The sequence below is a fragment of the Pelodiscus sinensis genome, chromosome 12 (assembly GCF_052426305.1).
Source record: "Pelodiscus sinensis isolate ZL-2025 chromosome 12, ASM5242630v1, whole genome shotgun sequence".
NCBI lineage: Eukaryota > Metazoa > Chordata > Testudines > Trionychidae > Pelodiscus > Pelodiscus sinensis.
The window spans coordinates 21,434,465-21,457,990 of NC_143063.1; the positions used below are offsets into that span (position 1 = coordinate 21,434,465).

Here is a 23,526-nt window from a genome sequence, read left to right on the forward strand (position 1 = left end):
CCAATCTACTTTTTTCCCCTCCACGTCCTGCTCTAGTTTGTTCCTTCTGCATCCCGATTGCATGGCTTTCTCCTTCTCACTGTCTGAGTGCCATTATAGAGGTCATTGTGAGCAAGAAGAGAGAGGCTCACTGCTCTCATTTCCAGGGCTTGGTCTCATGCTAGCCCAAAGCAGCAATTAAAGAAGAAGTCCAACTTCACTCTTGTAGTATTGAGCTGGGCGGAGCATATGCTCAGTTGCTTTGTAGGGAGGGCTCAAGTCTGGTCAATGCTAGCAGCAATGAAGGGTTGAAGCATGCTCAGTTGCTTTGTGAGGCTGATCAGCACTAGAGGTTGAACCTCTCTAGTCTTGCACTCTCAGGATCTGACTAGTGCCAAACTATGGGAGATCAATATGGTCTAGCAGCATTACAACACTTCCAACACTTACTGGGCTCTTGGAAGATATTTTAGGGGTAAATTAGAGCTAAATAACAGCACAGCATACTGGGAGACACTGCTGCTGACTGTAAATACACTATGGGACTGCAAGAATCTCAACCACACCTATGATAAATGGACATCCAACATACTAAAATCATGCCAGACCACAGATGTTGCTGGACCATAGCATGCCAGACTAAAAAGATTAAACCTATAGAAAATAAGAGAGGCTTGAACATACCCAGATAGACTCTTCAGAGATGTAAGCAATTAAAAATCAGGTGCTTATGTACCATGTGCAAATTATATGTTTTTCAGAGGCTTATAATTTGCCAAATTCGTGAACATGACAAATCCATACAGCTCCGATGCAGAGGTCCTTCTTCCAAATTTCACATACCTGCCCTAAAGCATGGAGGATCTAGAGCTGTTCATTGAAAGGGTTATCTCAGTGTTTTAATATGGGCAAAATTACATTTTTCCTAGCTTTATTCCTGAAAATAGCGGAACCATTTTGGCTGATTTTTGCTCAGAAAATTTTGGCCTAAAGCAAATGCCCAGCATGCAGAATTTCAGTCCAAACAGTCAGTCTGGTGAAGTTATAAGCAACTGTAAAAAGATTCTTATTGTGTGAAGTGTCAGACAACCTAAATAATAGGTGGCACAATGACTTTCTCTTTGGAGTTCAAAGGAATGGTATGATGTGCTGTGCTAAAGGAATAGTTCATAGGTGAGTGCATTGCTTTAACGCTTGTCAAATGTTACAAAATTGTGAAGATATTGAAGCTGAACTGAAACACTCATACTCTGTTGCTCAACTTTACTGAGACTAGCCTCTAGAGCTGCTGCTTAATGTTAAAACTGTTAAAAGATGCACTTCTACATGATTTAAAATCTTCACTCCCAATTATGAGTAGTTTTCACAATCTTTCACTTTTTATGGATTTATTGACAGTTTCTGTTCCTTTTTATCCTGACAGGGTAACATACTTGACAGCAACTACTGTAACATTTCATTTTTTATTTGCTCAATAGCCATTCTTAAGTGTAGTAGAGTACAAGACAATTATGGAAAAAGTAAATAACTTCCAACTCTGTGTACCTTTTCCGTTGATGACTCTGCTTGTAAACTGACTTTTGAAAGGAACAATGCTAGATGTGATTTAAAAAACATGTAAGGCACGAGTAAGGGAGGTGAATATGACACATCAACATAGGAATGAGACTGTGCATGATGGAAGTTCATCTGCCTTGCTTTCCCTAGGAAGCTGAACTGAAATTAAAAGAGCAAATAAATCACTGTTTTTAATAAGAAAAGTGAGGTTTCAGCCTGTCTTGATTTTTCACTGCATTTGTTGTTAGTATTACATCTAATATTACCCAGAAATAAATATCACATTTTGTGACAAGTTACATAATGCAGGGCTTTTGACAGAGAAAACCTCTGCAACACAACTCGTCCCTGGCTGGGTCTCAAGCAAGAGTAGTTGACATGAAAATGAATTTAATAGGTTCATGGACATTCCCAGAACTGGTTACTTTGCAAAATGCTTCTAGTTAATACCTGTTACGGAATGAAATTTTTTTGTTCCATTCCTCTACAGAAAATAATCTTACATATTAACTTCCTAACAACACAACCACCACACTAGGAACTGACCCCAGCTATATTCTGGCATGGTGCAAAAGAGTACACACTAGAGGTAGCCAGTCATCTCCTGTCCCTGTGGCTGTTTAGAGCAGGACAAACTGGTTTGGTGTTAATGCAACCTTATGTAATTCACTGTATTCTTGTCTTTGTAGCTGAAGAAGTGTTCTGGTGTAGCTGTCATCTTCATTGGGCCATTTAGCAATATTGCTGATTCACTGCATGAATGTAACAAGTTTATCAATGTACCTCCAAACCACCACTGTACAAAATATCACTTGAATTCATCCTAGTTGTAATTGATCCCATGAGACTTTGGGTGAAATCTTGGCCCTACTGAAGTCAATTGAAGTTTTACCATTGAGTTCAACAGGGCCAGGATGTCACTCACTGTCTTCAGTTCTCTCAAAGAAAACTGGTTGGCAGGCCCTGGTTTGCACTTGAGCTGTGCAGAAGGAATTTACTGAGTGATGGTTATGTCTGGACCATCCCACAGGCCTCTCATCGCCAAACACTACTTTGGGAGTCTGAGAGACTGTTATTCTCTGTTTTATTTAAAGCTTATTTAATCAGTTGGACCTGACCTGTGAAGGCCATGGGACAACTCTCTCTAGCAATCCTCTGTCACGAAACTGCACTTATTTCATTGCATGACTGCATGTTTTTGAACACCATGGCTTCTTGCCTCTACAGGGAACACTTTAATCCAAGGACAGAGACCGTGTGCTGCCCACAAGTCCTTACTCAGAACTAGTTTTTCTATACTTTAAATGAACCATTATTTGGAAGTCCTAGAACAGTACCAGGCTAGGACTTGACAGTGGTCTGCTCCTCTTGTAATATGTAGTAATAGGCTGATAGCAGGATTTCCTGGGAGGTGATGGGGGAGGATGGCCATTATGATTAGGCTCTAGCTTCTTTCTAGAATAGCTGAAGAAGCTGAGGTCAAATGATGAAAAATAATGACTCCTCTTTATTTAGGATTTGGCAGAAATAAACCTGGTACTAAATAGCAAGCTCACTACAGACTACTTAAAATGGATTCTGATTTTCTGAGTCCTAAGTGGAATGACCCAGCAGGAAATGGAGGAAAATGTTTCCGTTTTGTAACAAACCTCCCCAGTGCTCCATTATTTTTCAAATTGTTCCTAAAAATCCCTCCTCCTTCCCACAGCCTATTAGAGGAGGACCAGTACTTGCCCCTTTCTTTGTGAGGATGCTGTGCTACCTAGGTGTAAAAATCTTATTTAAAGGCACTGAAGATACTTGCATGGTCTATGGACTGATTTCCTCCTCTCTATTTAAAATGATCTCTATCTCTATTCCCTTTGGTGTTTGAAGATATTTTTTAAAGGTTTCTGATAGGCAACCAATGGAAACCTGAGCAATGATCAAGGCCATCCACTAAAGTGGTTGCTGTAACCATTAAACAGTAATGGAATTACTTAGCAGATGCAGAATGGGAGAGAAGGGAAGAGAAAGAAAGAGATGGCAGTGAGAAAAATGGACGTTATGAGACTCAGAAATGAAGAGAGACAAAGCACAGACACAAATGGAATCCCTGATCAAAGGTAAAAAATGGACAAAGTAAAAAACTTCTCTGCAGATCAATGTTCCGGCAAAAAGAGAAAGCTATTACAAACGGAAAAAACAGAAACAGAGAATGGGAGCATGAAGATCTCAGAGCTATCTTAATCTGTGGCTAAATTCCCATTGACTAAGCACATCTGTTTTTGTTTTCACATAACTGTTAAAAAAGCCCAAACACTGACAAGATGGTCAATGCTTTTTAGCTATCAGAGATACCATGAAAATTCTGAGAGAACTGATTTGGCTCTGGTATTCTTGAAGGGCTGCCAGTATTTAAAAATACCTCTCTATATTAAAAGCCACATACTGCCTCCTAGCCTAAAATATCCAGCTTGTGTTTACATTACCACTTTCTGGAATGCAGAAATGTTGTGTATGTGAATGATGAGCCTGGCATGTGCACAGGAATGGAGAATGTTTGAAGATTACCATGTGCTTGTACCCACAGTGTCTATCCTGGGCTGGAACTGTGGTTGCAGTTATAAGATGGTTCAGGGTAAGTCAGGCTGTGTCTAGACTACTTCCCTTTTCTCGAAAAAGGGATGTAAATTAGACTCTTCGAAATTGCAAATGAAGCCGGGATTTAAATTTCCCGCGCATCATTTGCATAATGGCGGCCGCAGTTTTTCAAAACGGGGCTTTTCAATAGAAAAACGGCAGTTTAGATGGGGACCTTTTGAAAATAAAACCCTTTTTTGAAATACCCTGTAAACCTCAGTTTAGACGGGGATCTTTTGAAAATAAAACCCTTTTTCGAAAGACCCTGTACTCCTCAAAAATGAGGTTTGAAGGGTCTTTCGAAAAAAGGTTTTATTTTTGAAAGATCTCCATCTAAACTGCCGTTTTTCTATTGAAAAGCGCCATTCTGAAAAATACTGCGGCTGCCATTATGCAAATGAAGGGTGGGAAATTTAAATCCCGGCTTCATTTGCAAGTTCGAAGTGTCTAATTTATATACCTTTTTTGAGAAAAGGGATGTAATCTAGACACAGCTTCAGTGTTACTAGGCCAACTGCTCTATTTGCCAAAAAAAGACACAAAGTATAAAACATTTATGGAAGGCAGCTTGCAAAGGGGGAGGTAGAAGTGGAGTTTGTTTGATACCTGGTGCCCCTTCACCTGGGGAAGGTGAAAGATGCCACTTCAGTTCCCTACCTTTCCAAGCACTCCTCCAGCCAACACCAGAAAGGGAAGCTAAGACCTGGCATGTCGAAGGTGTTTCCAAAGGAAACACAGCAATTCTGTTTCATTTTTTCAACTGTAAGATTTTATAGACTGGCTGTGAAGAAGCGTAAAAGAGCACAAGCAACACATGGTTTTGCCTTTACAGTTCCCATAAACAAAACCAGCACAATGGGGCTTTATACTCTAAGGCTGCGTCTACACTGGCGGCTTCTTGTGCAAGAAATCTTGCATGGAAGAGTTCTTGTGCAAAAAATCTTCCAAAAGAGCGTGTCTACACTGCCATGTGCTTTTGTGCAAGAGATGTGCTTTTGCGCAAGAGCATCCATGGCAGTGTGGATGCGCTCTTGCGCAAGAAAGCTCTGATGGCCATTTTAACCATCAGAAATTCATGTTGCCTTCTACACTGCCCTCTTGTGGAAGAGCTCTTGTGCAAGAGGGCTTATTCCTCGTGAGGAGAGGAATAACTATTCTGGAAGAAGCCCTGTTTTACAACACTATAATGTAAATGTACTTGTGCAAGAATGCTTGTGCAGTGTAGACAGCAGGCAAATTTTTGCACAAGAACAGCTGTTCTTGCACAAGAAGCTGCCAGTGTAGACATAGCCTAAAGGCACAAGTAGACTCCTAGACTGTGATCTCCACTCCGGAGGCTGCACCAGGACGTTCCTCTCCTTGGTCCCATTTCCTGGAGCTTCAAGCAAGACAGGATGCTTCTGTTTCAGGTCCCTCATGCAGCCATGCTCCCCTTCGTACCACAATAACTGTGCATTACTGATTGTCACACCTGTGATTCTTTTCATGTGCTCTAGATGAAGGCTGGGCCCACCAACACCAGCTGTCAGGGCATGGCAGCTCAGTAGCTAATTAGGGAAAGGTTGTGAGGATGCTGTGTTCTTCCCTTAGCAATATGGCTGCTCAAAAAATTTCCATCAAAATAGGGTGTTTTTTTTAAATAATGAAAAATCAGGTTTTTGAGGAAAAGATGAAATTTTCACAACATGGCTATGTCTAAACTGCCCCCATTTTGTGCAAAAAATATGCAAATGAGGCAAAGTGTGGAATATTGCTGCACCTCATTTGCATAATTAATGAGACCTCATTTTTGCACAAGAGGCTTTTGCGCAAGAGCCGTTCTTCCGCATTTTTTTCAGGAAGAACGGCTCTTGCGCAAGAAGTGGTTATTTAGCCAAAGTGTCTGTCTTCCATGGGGAACTTTGACTTTTCCTCAAAAACCTGACAACCAAAAAGGTTCTGGCTAAAAAAGAGATGATTTTGGTCCCCTTGAATTTCATTTTTCATTTTCATATTCTTGTCAGATAAAACAATCCTTATTCAAGGCCAGCAGGCCTAGGTGGTCAGCGAGTGGGATTGAACCTGAGATCTTTAGAGCTGAAGCAACTGGCTTCTATCACACTAGTGGGCACAGGTGGTAAATAGCCCATCAGGGTTCTATATCTGGCCCACAAGACATTTTGTTTACTATTATGTATGTGCAGCATTGTCAGATTCTACTGGTTTCCGTCCACATAGGTTTTTTTTCCTACCAATATTACTGAAGTGATACACACGTAAAACAAGGGCACATGAAGTGAGGTGCATGCTGATTACACACAATATTGGTCTTGAGAACCACGCACTCCCTCTGAATCCAATCAGAGCTGCTATGGTTCACTCAGCATACCCCACAGCAAGTGCAGTTAGCAAAACTCCTGTGTATCAGGAGACCATTTTGGTTACAACAAGATGGTCCACTGAGATGAAAGAGGATCACTCGTGACCCACTCACTAGCCTAGCTTGCCCATCTCTGCTTTACCACAAGATCTAAAAGCCTACTGGTTCTTAGCTAAGGGCTGACATCACTTTCCTTCTCAAGCTCCATCAACACTGCACATGTATTTCAAAATAAGCTATTCTGGAATAGTTTTATTCTGAAATAGCTTATTTCAATATGGTACATCCACACTGCAGGGAAGCCTCAAAATTAGTCCGAGGTAGGCTTCCCTAATGTAGACGTGCTATTTCGATTTAGAGCCCCAGGAGGCAATGGGGAGGAATAAGTTAGAAAGGCCCGGGTGAGAGGCTATTTTGAAATAGCAGAAGTAGAGCGTCTACACAGTCTGTATTTCAAAATACAGGACTATGTAGCACTTTAAAGACTAACAAGATGAGACACGCTACGCGGGGATCTCAACAAAGACTCTAGCTATCTTACCCATTACAAAGATAGCTTCCCCAATTATCACCTCTAATACCATTAGCTCACAGACATTTACCTTTCTCCCCCCCCCCCCGCATCTCCCTTTTGTTCTGAAATTTGATGTCTTTTTCATATGTGTTCATCTTTTTTTGTAATTGTATCCTTTGGTATATATGGTTTTGACTATTTTCTTCCACTATTTGATCTGAGGAAGTGGGTCTGGCCCACAAAAGCTCATCATCTAATAAACCATCTTGTTAGTCTTTAAAGTGCTACATAGTCCTGTATTTTGTTTCAGCTACACCAGACTAACATGGCTACATTTCTATCACTATTTCGAAATAGGCATTATTCTTCATAGAATGAGGTTTACAGAAGTCAGAATAAGTCTCCCATTATTTTGAAATTATTTCAAAATAGCACTATTGGGCTGTGTCTACACTGCACCCCTTTTCCGGAAAAGGGATGCAGATTAGACACATCGGAATAGCAAAATCTGCGGGGGATTTAAATATCCCCCGCGGTATTTCCATTAACATGGCTGCCCCATTTTTCCAGCTTGGGGATAAGCCGGAGAAAAGCAGCAGTCTAGACGTGATTCTCCGGAAAATAAGCTCTTTTCCGGAGGATCTCTTATTCCTACTTTACGACTAGACTGCCACTTTTCTCCGGCTTATCCCCAAGCCGGAAAAAAGCGGCAGCCATGTTAATGCAAATATCGCGGGGGATATTTAAATCCTCCGCGGATTTTGCTATTCCAAAGTGTCTCATTAGCATCCCTTTTCCAGAAAGGGATGCCAATGTAGACACAGCCTTGCTGTGTAGATGCTCGCATTGTTATTTTGGAATAACGGCCATTATTCTGAAATAACTTTGCTGTGTAGATGCACCCCCAGTGCGCTCAGTGCCCTTGGATTGCACTTAGAACAAGGCAGATGCAAAAAAAGAACTTAAACTAAACTAAGCAAAGGACCTTCTAGTCCCTTACTCCTGGCACCTCTTTCTCATTCTTCCCACCTCTTCATTTAGTTGTTTCAAGAGAGATGTGGGTGAGCCAGTAGTTTAAGCACCACCCTGGGACCTAGCAGTTCTTGATGTACATAGGAAAAGACATTTTTGTGCCATTTCTGTTTTAAGGGATGGTTGAAAGGGCAGAATGTTGCAGCGATTTAGAGAGAAAAAGATGGATAAAATACTGTTTATGCTTCATCAGTCTGCCACACACAGAGATCCAGGGCTAAATTTAAATGTGGGCAATAATAATGAAATAGGATGTCTCGCTGTTTAACAAAACTCTCTTTGAAGAGAGTTTGAAATAGCATTTATGAATGTACATAGACATTTATAGATAAGTAGTAAGTAGTATATATTCTGCCTCTTCCTGTTTTCACAACTTTTTCTGTGTGTGTGTGTGTGTGTGTGTGTGTGTGTGTGTGTGTGTGAGAGAGAGAGAGAGAGAGAGAGCGAGAGAGAGACTACATTATAGTGCCCCTCCTCATGCATTTATTTTTTACAGAAAGATTTATTTTTCTGCCAGAAGGGGGCATCCATTGACTAAAATATGGACAGGTACCTTTTACTTGTGTGCAAGAAAGAATGAATTACAATTTTGTTGAATGCACTAAACACAGTGGCAAAGCAGAAATGATAACATTTCAGTATTAAAAACTATTATTTTATTATTTCTCTGCCATAGGAAAAATATTCTATGGAACAATGGAAAAAATCTTAGTGATATAAAACTTTCTCTACTTAGCCTTTATGGTTTGGGTTTTTTAAAAGGTCTTACATTTTTTAAAATGTTAAATGTTTTAAAATATCAAAGTTACAGCTAAAAGTTTCTTTCTATCCCTGTCAGATTTTGGGCAGTAAGATGATCATAATACTGATATAACCATACCCTTTCTCCTAGCCAAACTGAGGTCAGTTGGGCTGTGTTTCCCCCTGCAAACTGCCTCAGACTTAGGCAGCTTTGTGATGTATGTACTTCGGGAAATCTGTCAAAGTTGTCTGGATCTCACTGCTTTTCTCTGAGATCTCAGATTTGTTGCACAAATTTGTCCCTTTGTTAATTAAGAGAATGGCTTGAGCGCTGTCAAATATCAGACAATTTTGAGAGAGAATAAAATATATCACTCATCTTGCCAACACACTGGGCCCTGGTCTACACTAGGGAGTTATTTGAAAATAACCCACCTTATTTCGGAATATTAAGTGGAGTGTCCACACTATCAAGCCTGTTATTTAAAAACAATGGTCTAGTTATTTTGAAATCTGTACTCCTGTTTTCCTCAGGGAATAAGCTTATTTTGAACTAGTTATTTCAGGAGTTATTGTTTCAAATTTAGTTATTTTGAAATAATTTCCTAGTATAGACATGCCCTTGGAAGAGGAACTAACCTAAAATGTTTAATTTTTATTAACCCCGCCCCGCGGAATGGATGTTACTGTCGTAGCAGAAGAATAGTTTTGAAAAGAAGCTGGTACCTGTATTTTAAAATTTAGTATTTTCTGGTAATTTTTGAAAACAGGGTAAGGCAAATTCCAAAGACGTGTTCATAGAATCATAGAACTGGAATAGACCTCAGAAGGTCATCAAGTCCAGCCCCCTTCTCTAGGCAGGACCAATCCCAACTAAATCAACCCGGCCAGGGCTTTGTCAGTTTAACAAATAGCAATGTGAGTGAATTGAATGAAAATCATTGTCTTTATAATCTTGTGGGTTTTTTTAAAGTCTGATAATCCCTAGTATTCCAGCTTTAAAATTAATTACTAGGTTCTTATGTGTCTTGTTCCAGACAGACAGTATTGTCAACATTTCAAAGCAGATAGACAAATCATAGAACCATATATCCATCTAAATTGTATCATCAATATTGTTCTGGGGGGTGAAATTGCTAGGGGGGAGAGAGACTATGAAGAAAAGGGTGGGTTTGTTTATTTTTTAAACACAGGCACTTATTTTAGAAAAAGAAAATGAGAGAGAATAAATAAAGGATATGGCAGAAAAGCAAAAATATTCACTTAAACTTATTAGATGGAGAGAGGATATGCTGTGGATAAGCACAGTAAAAATAACCATCATAATAGAAAAGGTGCCATGTTGCTGACCCTTTAGACTGAATTGTCTGTGGTAGGTTTTGCCTGTCAACTCTTTATCTGGAGCTCTAGCCAAAAGTTTCCCTTATTGTGATCCACTAAGTTATTTAAGTGATTTCTTGAAGGTTAAACAAGAAGGAAGAAAGAGAAGTGCAGAATGCAATAGAAAGATAGAAGGGAGAAAAGACAAGAACCAGTTGTGGTCTTTGCGGAGAGGTGACACAAATATCCTCAGGTACTACAGGTGAGACTGATCTTCTGTAGCTACAAGAAGAAAAAAAATGCCTCCAAATGTTGCCTCTTGATGAGCCTGTCTTTAAGTCACTGATTTTTAGTGGCACAGGCCCTGACAGGGTAACACTGGGATATCTCGCTTAAAGAAAAGTAGGACAGGAGCAGAGCTGGCAGGAATGGTCTTGGTCTTTGCATAGGTGAAAATATCTGTGCTAGACTTGGTATTTTACAGCATGCATAACCAAAAAGACCAGCTCTTTCTCTCAAAATATGAAATAGGAAGGAATACAAAGGAAAAGTAAGTCTGCACAACATGGGATTTTTCAAATGGAAACTGTAAAACCAGTGGGAAAACCACAGAGCTGAAAGGCAACAATCTGAAAACCAGGGTTGGGGGAAAGAGGGCAGAGGCAGAGCATGCAATAGAAGCTGAAATTTAAAAAAAGAAAAAGGCTCTTATAGATGGACAACAAAGTACATAAAAGCCATTTCTGTGGGTGATTCCATTGCTACTACCTTGGTTTAGAAAAGAGCCCCGAGATGATGAAAATCAAATGCAAAGAGAAAGTTCCTGAAATCATTGAGAGCAAAAAGTTAATCAAAACTTTTTTCCCCACAAAGTGGAAATTTTAATTAAATGAATAGTTTTCCTTGCAAGGTTTTAAGGGAAATGGAAATAGGAAAAAGGAGAGAAAGGAAAAGGGGAATGGAAATTGAACATTCTGAGTTTTCTGAAAACTAAACTATTTGGGCTGGGGATGGACTACTTTTGTTACAAAAATTAAAAATATCCATGGGGAAAAACAGTTTTTTCGGTCTGAATTTTTTCAGTGGCAATACCATTTATTGGCCAGCTCAAACAACTGAAAAGGCTAAGCCCTCAACTAAGGCAAATTCAAGGCCTTTCATATTAAATCCTGTCATCTCAAGGATTTCTTCTAAGCCACGTAGCCAAGGCTCTACCAAATTCAGTCCATTTTGGTCAATTTTCACAGCCATAGAATTATTAAAATCACAAATTTCATGATTTCTTCTACTTAAATCTGAAATGTCATTGTATTGTAATTGTAGGGGTCTTGGCCCAAAAAGGAGCTGTGAGGGGTTTGCAAGGTTATTGAAGGAAGGGTTGTGGTACTGCCACCTTTACTAACGCGCTGTCTTCTGAACTGGACAGCTGCAGCAGCTGGTTGGGATCCTAGTTCAGAAGGCAGAGCCACATGAGGATGGCATGGCATGGTATTGCCAACTTTACTTCAGCGCTGCTGTCTGCAGAACGGGGCCTTCAGTCAGTAGCTGTGACTCTCTAGCTGCCCAGATCTGAAGGCAGCACAGAAGTAACCGTGGCAATACCACAAGCACCCTAAAAACCTTGCAACCCTCCTGCACCTCTGTTTTGAGTTAGGATCTTTAATTTGAAAAATGCTGGTCTGGCCCCACCAGAGTTCTTGAGGAGAGATGAGATTTTTATAGCCCATGACATATTTTTCAAGGCCATAAATTTGGTAGGGCTCTAAACGTAGGATGACGCCTTCAAAGAGGCAAATGGAGCTTGTAAGATCCAACTGAATATAGCAAATTCTGTGTTGATTTGAAGATGGGGTCTAGGTTGAAATCACAGGTTGTATTAATTTGCTGTGCTGAGCTACAGAAGTGGTAATTTCATGTGTGTTGGTTCTCCAATGAATCATAGACTTTCCCAAAAATGTTATTAAAGCTTTATGCCTGTCAAGTGCATTAGCAATTCTAGAGCATTTTTTGCCACCGAATCTGCCTCATCGAGAAAAATTCAGCTGGAGTAAAGGGTCCCTTCTGTAACAACTCAACACATTGCAGTACTGTTTTAACACAAGTTTCTGAAGTGGCATCATGAAACAAAGGGGTTTGATTTGGATGCAAATGCTGAAGGCTAGAAAAATGACCATCCAGAACATCTCAAAAGTTTACTTGATGTGGTGCAGTGAAGCTTAGGAACATGCTGTGAGGTTTTGTTTACACGACAGGGATGTCCAAACTTTGCCCAAATGAGGGCAGGGCTGCACTGCAAAGACAGGTCACTCTAAGCTATACAATTTGAGTTACATTAGTAGTGTAACTCACATAAGTTAGATTTAGTTACTTTGGGGTCCACATTGTGGGGGTCGACAGAAGAATCTCTCCTATCAACTCCCCTTACTCATCTTGTTCTGCTGGAGCAATGGAGTTGACAGGAGATTGATCAATGGTCAATTTAGCAGCTCTTTAACTAGACTTGCTAAATTGACCACTAGTGGCTTGATTGCTGCAGTATCCATCCACCCCATAGTGGAGACAAGCCCAGAGTGAGCACCACTAATTTACATAAATGAGATAGGAAAGATGAGGACAGCTGCACGTGTCTTTATGGAACCCCATGGACTCACATTGGCCAACCCTGTCAGACCCTTTCTTTACCTGCTCATTCCTCTACTTCTCACTGTCTTGGCACTTCCAACAGCACTCTTGGGGAGAGCTGTATGACTCAGTTGTGTCTCTGCTATCGGTGAGTAACAGTCATTGCATGCTTCTGCCAATCGAACAATTCGTTTGGGGAGACTCATGGGGAAAGGGAGCCTCTTTCACAGCTTAAGGGCCAGCATAGTCTCCCAGGCATTCTCAGCCCCGTTTATGGAGGGAGAATTGTCTAGAGAAGCTTTGTAACAAAGGATTCTTCAGCCCACAGATTTCACTTCAGGCCTTTGCCCATCCTATGGATCATCTCCTTCTGTCTTCTTCCACAACACTGATCATGCTGCTGAAGAAGTACAAATGGAGGTGGGGCCAGAATTTGTCCCCATAAGCATTATCCCCCTGGAATATCGTGTGTAGCCTGCAAAAAATGCAAATTTAACAGAGACGTATCCATTTAAAAATAAAGGTATCTGGAGACCAAACTGTAAATCAGAATAATGTATCAAGCTGGATTCTTAGCTGTCTGAAATAATGTTACCCATTCTATTCCAGCCTGGCTTCATTATTGCTTTACACTGGAAATTAAAAACAAAATCTTGGATGTAAGGACTACAGATGTGAGTCAGGTGAGCAGGATTAATGCCACATTAAAACAAAAGGGTAAGCATTAAAAATAAGCACATTTCATAACTGATATGCTGTCATTAAAGCTACAGTGGAAAAGAGGCTACTTTCCATATTGTGGACCATTGTCAAGTGTTGTTGTCAGAGTGGTATTCCAAAATACGATCTCTTTGTGGCTTTGTACACACTAGGAAATTACAACAGATGAGAACACATGTTAATTAACACTGTGTAAAACATAAGTTAGCACTTAGTGTAGACAGGGACTGTCCTATTTACTATCATGCTATCTGGTTGTGTCTAACCATAAACAGCAGTCACCCACTATGCCCTAGGAATAACCACAACTAACTGATGTGCTATTAAACTAGAGAGGCTTGATCCACATGGAGTGTCTACACAGCACAGTTATTTTGAAATAACTGACATTATTTCCAAAAAACAATGTGAGTGTCTATGCAGCAATTCCATTATTTCAAAATACATTTGGAAAAAAATTCCAAAATAGCTTGTTTGGAAATAAGCGTGCTGCGTAGACATACCCTTAGTGTCAGGAATGCAGTTTCTCAGAGATGACTAACCTTGTGTGATCCCGAGAAAAACATTTCAACTGTTTATTCCTCGTTTTGCCCTGTTGTATAATTAGCATAGTTACCTTAAAAGAGGAATTTTAAATGGGTAGGACTTAATGAACAGATGTAAAGAATTTAGAAATCCTCTAAGCAAAGATGCTATTTATCTGTATACGTAAAACTGTATTGTTAATTATTTGTTATGTAGTGTAGCATCTGCAGAAAGACACTTCTTTGGATGTTTTGCTGACTTCAGCACCCAGCTGCAGGATTTGAGTACCTAATTTTAATGCCAGTGTTTGCAAACTGAGTAACAAAGTTTTCATTTAAACTAACCCAACAAAATTTCCTTAGAATATCTTTCCATGTCTGTATTTTAGAAGAAAGAACTCTGAGGCTGGCTATACCAACCTCATTACTGTGGAATGTAGCTATCCAAACATTATCAGAAGTCTGCTGTCACATACTAACCCCTTGAAGGTTAGCACAGCTGGATTTGTCAACATTTATTTGCTCCAGTGAGATTTTTTTTTTCAGGAAAGTCTCAAAAAATCCAACTGTCTGGTCTTTTCTACTTCAACGAAAATGCTGAGGGAAAAAAGGAAATATCACTTTTTAAGTGTTGAAAAGCGTAACCTTTCTTTAGGGACACATTGCAGCTTTAGTAAGAGCCTGTGTCTGAATGGATTTGTCCATGGCCGACATCTTCCTTCAAGCTGACCCTGTGGTCATTGTAGAGACTACGATTAGTTTTCTCCTTTAACACTAACAGCTGTCTGAAACTTCTTATTCAGTGGGGACCACTTCTCCCAGAGCACTTCTTCTCTCAAGAGCAGTAGCTTCTTCATTATAGCTCACTGTATCTTCTCTTAGACTGCCCTCTGAAACCTTTTTCCCTTAGACCAAAGCCTGCTAGATCTTACTAGAATCACCGTCTGTTATGCTTCAAAGCATCTGACTGGCTGAAACACCATCACTTAGACAATTTGAGGCATCACTGAGATGCAGACCATTGTGGTGTCTATATGCAGTCACTCACACCCATCCCAAGTGTAGCTTGCAGTTGTAACTGTAAATTGAGCAAAATGAAAATGTTACTGAACTATGGCGATAAGAGTTAGATAGTGATGCCTGGATGAATAAAACATGGGAGGGTTGTTATTTCATGGAGAAATGACTTGAGAGCAAATTGCCATGGAGCAATTTAATCTAATTTCTTTTTCTTGCTTCTATGATCTAAATAAATGTGTTAATAATTTATTCAGAGGGGCATCTAATAGGTAGAAGGGAAGTGAAAAAAGGAGACTAGTTTGATATGAAATAAGAAAGGAAAATGCATACATTCCAGACGGTCTTTAAAAGCTAGCTGGTGTCTAAGTAGTTAAAGCAACACGATATATAGGAGGCAAAAAGAGACTTGCAGTTAATCCTTCATTTATTATATCACTAGTAGTTTTACTTGGTGTTGCTCAGGTCCATGAGTCAATTAAGAGGTTTTTTTGGAAAATAAAAAGAAAATGTACTGAAATTATTGTATTTTTCAAAAATATAGGGTTTTTAAAAATGAAGTTAATTTTATTTTGGTTTTCTTCAAAAATGAGATTGTTAAAAAAATGTTGTGAACTTTTTAAAATGGGAATTCCATCAAGTGTATTTTTTCCTCATCCCTATAAACTTTAACATTTGCTGTATCTGTAGTCAATTTGGTTTTCAATAACGTTTTTCTTCTAGTTTTAAACCTTAATCATCCATTTAACTGTGCAAAAACTAATTCTGCTAATTTCTCTTTTCTCTAAGGTTTATTGAGAAGCAATCCTATTCTAGATTCATCTTATTTTTCTGGCTTATCTTAGTCCAGTCTTTCAACATTTGCTCAGTTATTTCACTTTTGAGGACTATACTTGATTTGGTGATTATGTGTCTTCTGTTTGGTTTTATGAGAAGCAATCCCATTCCAGGCACATCCAAATTTCCTGGCATAACCAAACCCTTACATTGCTTCAAGTTATGATCAAAGGAAGCTGTATACCGAATTTGGTGGTCCTAGTTCTGACCGTTTAGGAAGAGTTCTGAATCAAGCTCTATAAATATATATAGTAGATGGAGATATTTTGCTACACAAATTTTACAGGAAATAATGATTTTTGACTGACCAAAAAAAAAAAGGCAAAAGTCACAGGAAGGGGTAAAAATATAATAAAACCACCAACCTGAAGCCTGCATTTGAATTTAAAATTATATTTTTAAAAGTGTTTAGAGGACACCTTTATGCATTTTTGGGATCTTGGCCATCCACTGTTCATTCATCAGCCTTTCTTCCTCCTTGGCTTCATTATTTATTTTAATATTTGAAAAGGTTTTTATTTAAAGGAAATTCAGTGACCCTATGTGTTCCCCACTCTGTACATGCTTGTATTAAAATCATGCCAAGGCATAGCCCATAATATGGCCTCTTTTCTAGGCTTGTCTCAGCTCACTGCATGGGTTGCTAAGTATTATCTATGATTACAGGCTACACTGGCTTTGTTATGCTAGTACAACCTTAGTGAAAATGCAGTTATATTGGTATGGGGTGTTACAGTGCTCTACCTTTATTTCTTTTCTGTTATGTAAATAGCTCTACCAGTATAAAATACTTGTTTACCCATATATAAATGTGCCCACACTTGGGAGGTGAGGTACCATTTTAACTATACTGGGTCAGTTAAAGCAGTAACATTTTTGTGTATAGACAAGCCTTAAAAACACATTTGATCAACTGGTGTACTACTGAGTTAAATATTTAGTGTGACAGTAGGAAGTGTGGTCAATGAGAGATTAACCTACACTCTATTTTTTCCCACTTTGTTTTGTTATGTGTGTGACTACAGAAAACCCCAAGATGGAGCAAATTCCTTTCCAGAGCATGGCTCTTTTTCACTCATCATTGGCACTTATTTTCTGGGCGAGTGGTCAAAATCTATGGCCTTTTAAAGAAGAGCATTAAAGCTCCATTATTGACTGCTAGACAAATGATTTGTGTTTGATCTTCTTGGAAATCAAACATATTAAATGCCAAAATGCTCCTGATCTTCACTGGCCCAAAGAATGGGAATGCCAGGATCACCCTTGTACTAACTGTTCAATAGACTTTTCTCACTTAGCTGTGCTGGCCAGTTTTGTCTAATTGATTTTCTTGTTCCACTGAGCCTTTGTGTGAAGCTAAAACAAAAAGAGATCATGAGATTTATTGCAGCCAAATATCTTAGCTACTAGCACTGTCCATCTGTATAATCGAAAACGACCAAAACAACACAGCAAAACATATTGGGGAAATGCTAAAAATTAATACCAGAAGGGATTGATTTTACTGAAATTTAAGATACCCTTCCGATTCAAAATTTAATAAACTCCAGCATGATCAAAAGGACTTGGAAGACTTAAGACTTTCTAACCCGATTTGAACACAGAAGGCATAGCCTAGCAGTAGTTTCTCGTGGAAGCACAGGGTCTGGTTTCACTTGTCTTCGCACTAGAGAATTTAGGTCTGAACTATGCAATCTACTGCATGCCACTGAGACTGAGCTCCGAACAGTAAGTGTACATTCTTTTCCTTGTACCAGTACAAAGTTTATGGGAGACAACCGAAGTCAGACATTAGGGCATCAGACTGAAAGTCAGGGGATATGTGCAATATTCCTGGTTTTGACATTGGCTTGCTTGGGCAAATCATTTACTCGCTCACTGCCTCAGTTTCCCTATTGGTACAATGGGAAGAATAATATTATTTCACCTCTACATTGCTTTGAGATTTATGGATGTAGAGTGCTATCTAAATAAGCGTGGATTTTTTCATAATTTAAATGGATAATATCAATCTTTTACTTTTTTAATCGATTTACATTTTCATAGTTATGAGAAATTATGGGAGAGATCAGATACTGAGGGAGGTTGAACAATAATTATTTAATAAGATTAGATATACTGATTCAGAAAATTAAAGATTTTTAACCATCGAAACACAAAGGTGTTCACCTCACATATCAATATATACACAATAAATATCTTTAAATGACACTCTCATCAGTTCTCAAGCAGCATTTTTCATACTTAGCAATCTTAGCTCATGTGGCATTGTAATCTACATTGATTTTTTTTATTGTTTTTTGTTTAGTATTTTCAAAAGTTTACTCTCTAGAATAATAATATGGACCTATCCTTTATATAAATTATAGATCCTGCTTATTTCAGTGGAAGGTACCTGATTAGTTCAATATTGATAGTGTTTGCAGTCAGTACGTACTATCCATACTAATGTGCTAATTAAAGACACAATTTTCCAGAGAGTTCTGGTGATTTCACAAGATCGGGAGATGAATTTCAAATAAACTCTGACTTGGATAAAATTTGGGATTCAGATAAATAATTCTGAATTTTATTTAATTCCCTCTAGCTGAATAACTTCTACTAATATAGCCAGGCAAGACATTATATTTGAAATTTCTATATACTTGAAACGTAGGCTGGTGAAATCTAGGTAAGATAAACACAGAGTAAATGAAAACAGAAACATTTTTCAAAATTGTATCGTAAGCAAAATTGTTTCCTTCTTGCTCACCTCTAATTTTTGAAAACCCTTTGCGATAATAGCCATACAATAGTTAACATTTTATGTAAGCTAAAGCTTTCATCTCAGCATTTTATATAGAGCTCAGAGGCAGTTCATTGGATGAAAACCACAATAGGGAAAAAAAAGTCATGACAGAATGTATGGGAGAAATAATGGTTTTGCTTTGTACGTCTGTCAACCAATGCTTAACTAATGTTGAATTACTGTCAAACTCCTATGGTGTTCACTTTACATTTCACCTGAATACATACATGGCAATGAATTCTAAATAAATGCATAATGACTGGACATTTAGAAAATTAGGAAAGTAAAAGGACGTTGTTTCATTTGTTTAATCACATGTTTTCCAAGCTTTACTGGCAGGTGTTTGGTAGCTTGTGTGAAATTTGCTCTTTTGGTCTCTGTGTGGTTATTAGAGGGCGGGCATCCACCTCACAAAACCACATTCCTCATTGTCACTCGTTGGCACCACACTTGACACTCTCAGCAGAAAGGGCAGTGATGGTACATTATCAAAAGCAAGGTGACTTATTGGACAGAACACTGGACTGGGACTCAGGAAACAAGGTCAATTGCTGGCCTGTTGGGTGACCTTGGGCAAGTCACTTCACATCTTCGGGCCACAGTTTCCAATTCTGTCACAATAAGGATAATGATACTGACCTGCGCAGTATGAGGCTTTGAGCTCTGCTGATGGAGAGCACTGTATAAGAACTGGGTGTTCAAGTTTAAAATTACTAGTATTATACAGGAGTGATCCCTCCAGAAGAGGGTAAAAGCAAAGGGGAAATTAGCTGATCATGCAATAATTTTTCTGGGGTTAGGGATGTTAATCTCCACACTTATCGGTCTTGTACTTTTACAAAAATGAAGCTTTACTTTGAAAAGGGACACTAAAATAGTAATGTGGGGTTGGTTGGCTAGGTGTCGCCAATATTCTATTTCCAGTGTGTTCAGTTTAGGTGCACAAAGTTTTTTTCCTCCTAGGTAACAGCCCTGGAAATTCAGCCTGGGCTGAGATCAAGCTGGGTTTTTTCTTTCTTATTTACTAGTGAAACTTTTGCAAGCCATCTCTTGCCCTTGGTCAGACCTGAACAGTGCCCTTACATTTGGTAGGGATTTGCACAGGTCTCACTGATTGGTTCTGTAGCTAGAACTTAGCAAACCATTCTGATAAAGATGCATAGGAAGGAATAGAAACCCCCCTCATAGTAAACACTTATTTCAACAGTTCCTGTCTGATGGTTTCTTATTGTGCCATGGGATACATGGGATTTTTTTATATCTCCTCATTATCATGTCCTCTGCCTTTTGCAGATCTCTCCCTTCCCCAAAGAGGCAGTGACATAGCTCCAATGGGGTGCTAGTGATGTAGTGACACGAAGGCCCAAACACTCTCTGAATAGTGTCTGTATCTAAGTCCTTATCAACATGACCTCAGGCTGTCGACTTAAATTACACAACTTCGGCTATGTGAGTAACATAGTTGAAGTCAACATACTTAGGTCTGTGTACCACAGTATCTTCACCATGGTGAGTCGACAGCTGAGGCTTTCCTGTCCACTCTGCTTACTCTTCTTGTTTTGGTGGAGTACCAGAATTGATGGGAGAGTGCTGGGCTATTGATTTATCGCATCTATGCTAGATACAATAAATTTGATCCAACAGGTAGTGAAAACATGCCCAGAGATACATGGAAGATGTTACAGCTGGTGGGGAGGGCTGGCATTTTATCTAGGTCAGTTAACATTTCTATATTCCGGAAGCAGACATTCCATAAGTGTTTGATTTAGATAGCACGTCAAATGGATTAGCTATCATGGTATTTGAAAAGCGCTGAGTATAGTTGTTTCAATATACTATTGGGCTGCGTCTAGACTGACAAGTTTTTCCACAAAAGCAGCTGCTTTTGTGGAAAAACTTGCCAGCTGTCTACACTGGCCACTTGAATTTCCGCAAGAACACTGACGATCTCATGTAAGATTGTCAGTGTTCTTGCGGAAATACTATGCTGCTCCCGTTCAGGCAAAAGCCCTCTTGCACAAATGCTTTTGTGCAAGAGGGCCAGTGTAGACAAGGTAGGTTTTTTTTTTTTTGGCGTAAAAAAAAGCCCCGATCGCGAAAATGGCTATCGGGGCTTTCTTGCGCAAAACCACGTCTCGATTGGCAAGGACGCTTTTCTGCAATAAGTGCTTTTGTGGAAAAGCATCCGTGCCAATCTAGACGCGCTTTTCCGAAAATGCTTTTAATGGAAAAACTTTTCCGTTAAAAGCATTTGTAGAAAATCATGCCAGTCTAGTCGTAGCCTTGGGGTTTTGTTCATTGGTTTATTGTGAGGCAGTTTGGATCCTTGTGTTCTGTGACTGAGACACCACATTTTCAAGAGGCTACGTCTAGACTGGCAAGATTTTGCGCAAATACTTCTAACAGAAAATTTTTTCCGTTAAAAGTATTTGCGCAAGAGAGCATCTACACTGGCACGGATGCTTTTGCGCAAAAGCATCCGTGCCAGTGTAGATGCTCTCTTGCACAAGAAAGCTCCAATGGCCATTTTAGCCATCTGGTTTTCTTGTGCAAGAAATTAACTTGGCTGTCTACACTGGCCCTTTTGCGCAAGAATACTTGCGCAAGAGGACTTATCCCTGAGTGGGAGCATCAGAGTATTTACGCAAGAAGCACTGATTTTGTACAGTACAAAGTCAGTGTTCTTGCGCAAATACTCATGGCCAGTGTAGACAGGCAGCAAGATTTTGCACAAAAGCGGCCACTTTTGCACAAAATCTTGCCGGTCTAGACGCAGCCAGAGTGTTTTGTATATGACTACACTTGTTTTCATTTGGTGCCCAGCCACATGATTTGCAAGCCAAATACTCTTTGTGCTCACATTGCATGTTTTGCTGCATAGGTAAAATAGCGGAGATTTAAAGAGTTGGGACTTGAATCTCCATTGCATTATTCCTTTATACAACAGTGTAACTGTGTTTATTGTAGTTCAACTTGAAACTGGAGTAACAGAATGGTGACTCAAACTTGTGGACTGTTTGACTAACTTCATGTGAGATTTGGATGTGCCTTGCTACTTAGTCGAAAGTTAGCATGTAACAGCTGAGTTTCTTGGATTTTATGGTGAAATTAAGTGTGTATTTATTATTAACAGGTGAAGTCTTGTATTTGCTAGTATGCAGGTTTTCAGTCAGATGAAAAGTTTTGAGTATTAGTGCTGTCTCCTTTTGATGTCCCAAGTGAGAGATTTTGGAGACACTCTCGTGTTAGAAATGCTAACTTGACATAATTTCTGCAGAACTTCTGCACTATAACATGTAGTACTACCTCACTGCCAGTGAGCATTTTGTATAAATACGTATGCAGAACTTTTTGGATAGCCACGTGAGCCTGCAAAGTGTGTTTCTGTATTTGTGGATAAGAGGCCTGTCTTCTGATTTTTCCAAGAGATTAAAAGAAAGCAAAATTTAAAATTTTGGAATTGGGAAGAGGTCCCATATCATATTATTGCACCAGGGTCTTCTGAAGCTTTGCTATGGCCCTGAGAGGAGGGCTTTCCATACTCTTTTGGGAAGAGAGTATGCCAGGAATGAGTAGGGGACTCAGGGATATAATTCCATTCTCTTGGAGCCCCTCCACCCTGGAGCTCCCCGTAAGGTGGTTCTGAGGGAAGGCACAAGCAAGAGAGTTACTGGCAGTGGATCCAGTTTGCCAGGGATCATGGCCACCAGACTTCCTGCAAAGGAACGTGGCTTCTGTGTTCCCTTGTAGTCTATGACGCTCCAGTAGCTCTGACCCCTTGCTCTTCCCATATGTCAGAGAACTCCCCCCACTCGCACCCCCATGGAGAATCTCAGAGGAAATCCTGTGAGGATACAAAAGGAATCTGGTCTTGTTCCCTGCTGCCGTGTGAGTATTACTGCACCGCAGTATGATCTGTACTAATATTTGTATTCATTCAGCTGCATCTATGAGTCATCCATCCTAGGCTATGGGTTTGGCACAAAAAGTTACAAACAGAACAACTCAACAGGCCAAAAGATTCAGAAACGTTGCCTAAATGAATTGCCTTTCTGAAGTTCCAGCCGCAGAACCAATACATAACGATGGAGAATTCAGTCCCCTGGGCCATTAGTGGTATCCATCCTCCCTATATGACAGTGTTAATGGACATAACATTCTACACTTCCTGTCCTACACTGTCCATTGCACAGCTATAATGTGTTAAATAGCTGCAGCGCTTCACCCCAGAAGGAGCTGCATTTCAGTTGTGAGTGAAGCAATTCCTATACTCCGATCTTGCCAGTGAGCTTGCCACACCCCATGGAAGTATGTGGGAGGAAAGATGCTAGCTCAGTGTAAATCACTGCCAGCTAGTCAATGTTTTTACAAATAATGGATAGCTCAGATCTGTGTGGGGTGTTGCAGAGTCTCTTGGAAGTCAGTGAGGCTCTATGCAGGCACAGGAGTCTGCTCTTACTGTTGGAACCAATAGGAGGATGGGGCTAAGCGACTGTGCTCGTCAGGGCTCTCAGCAACTAGTTCCTCTGAAAATGTCAAAGGGGAGAAAAGGACAGTGTAGCAAGATAAGAAGGTTTTTTTTAAAAAAAGTCTGGTTCCTGGCAGATCAAGGGATGGCAAGAGTGAATCCTAGTTAAGGGTTTCCTATAGATAACTGCCTGGCAGATGCTCCCTCCCGTTCATAGCACAGCTGGAGTGCCCCCACTGATATCGTCTGTCACTAGAGCTGGTTGGAAAATGGGGTTAATTTATCAGAACATGTTTTATTTGGTATAGAACATTTTTGAAATCTGAAATATTTCCATCAGGCCTAGCTGTTCCCTGGCACAGTTAAACATTTGACTAATGCATAATATCTCAGTGTTCACACTTTATTTCTATCGAAATATTTGAT

At 39.7% G+C, this 23,526-nt stretch overlaps 1 long non-coding RNA gene across 1 annotated transcript in view; it reads right to left on the reverse strand.

Moving 5' to 3' along the window:
- LOC102453500 (uncharacterized) overlaps nt 1–23,526 on the reverse strand; it is a 91,999-nt gene that overhangs the window by 6,540 nt on the left and 61,933 nt on the right. The window lies entirely within an intron of this gene.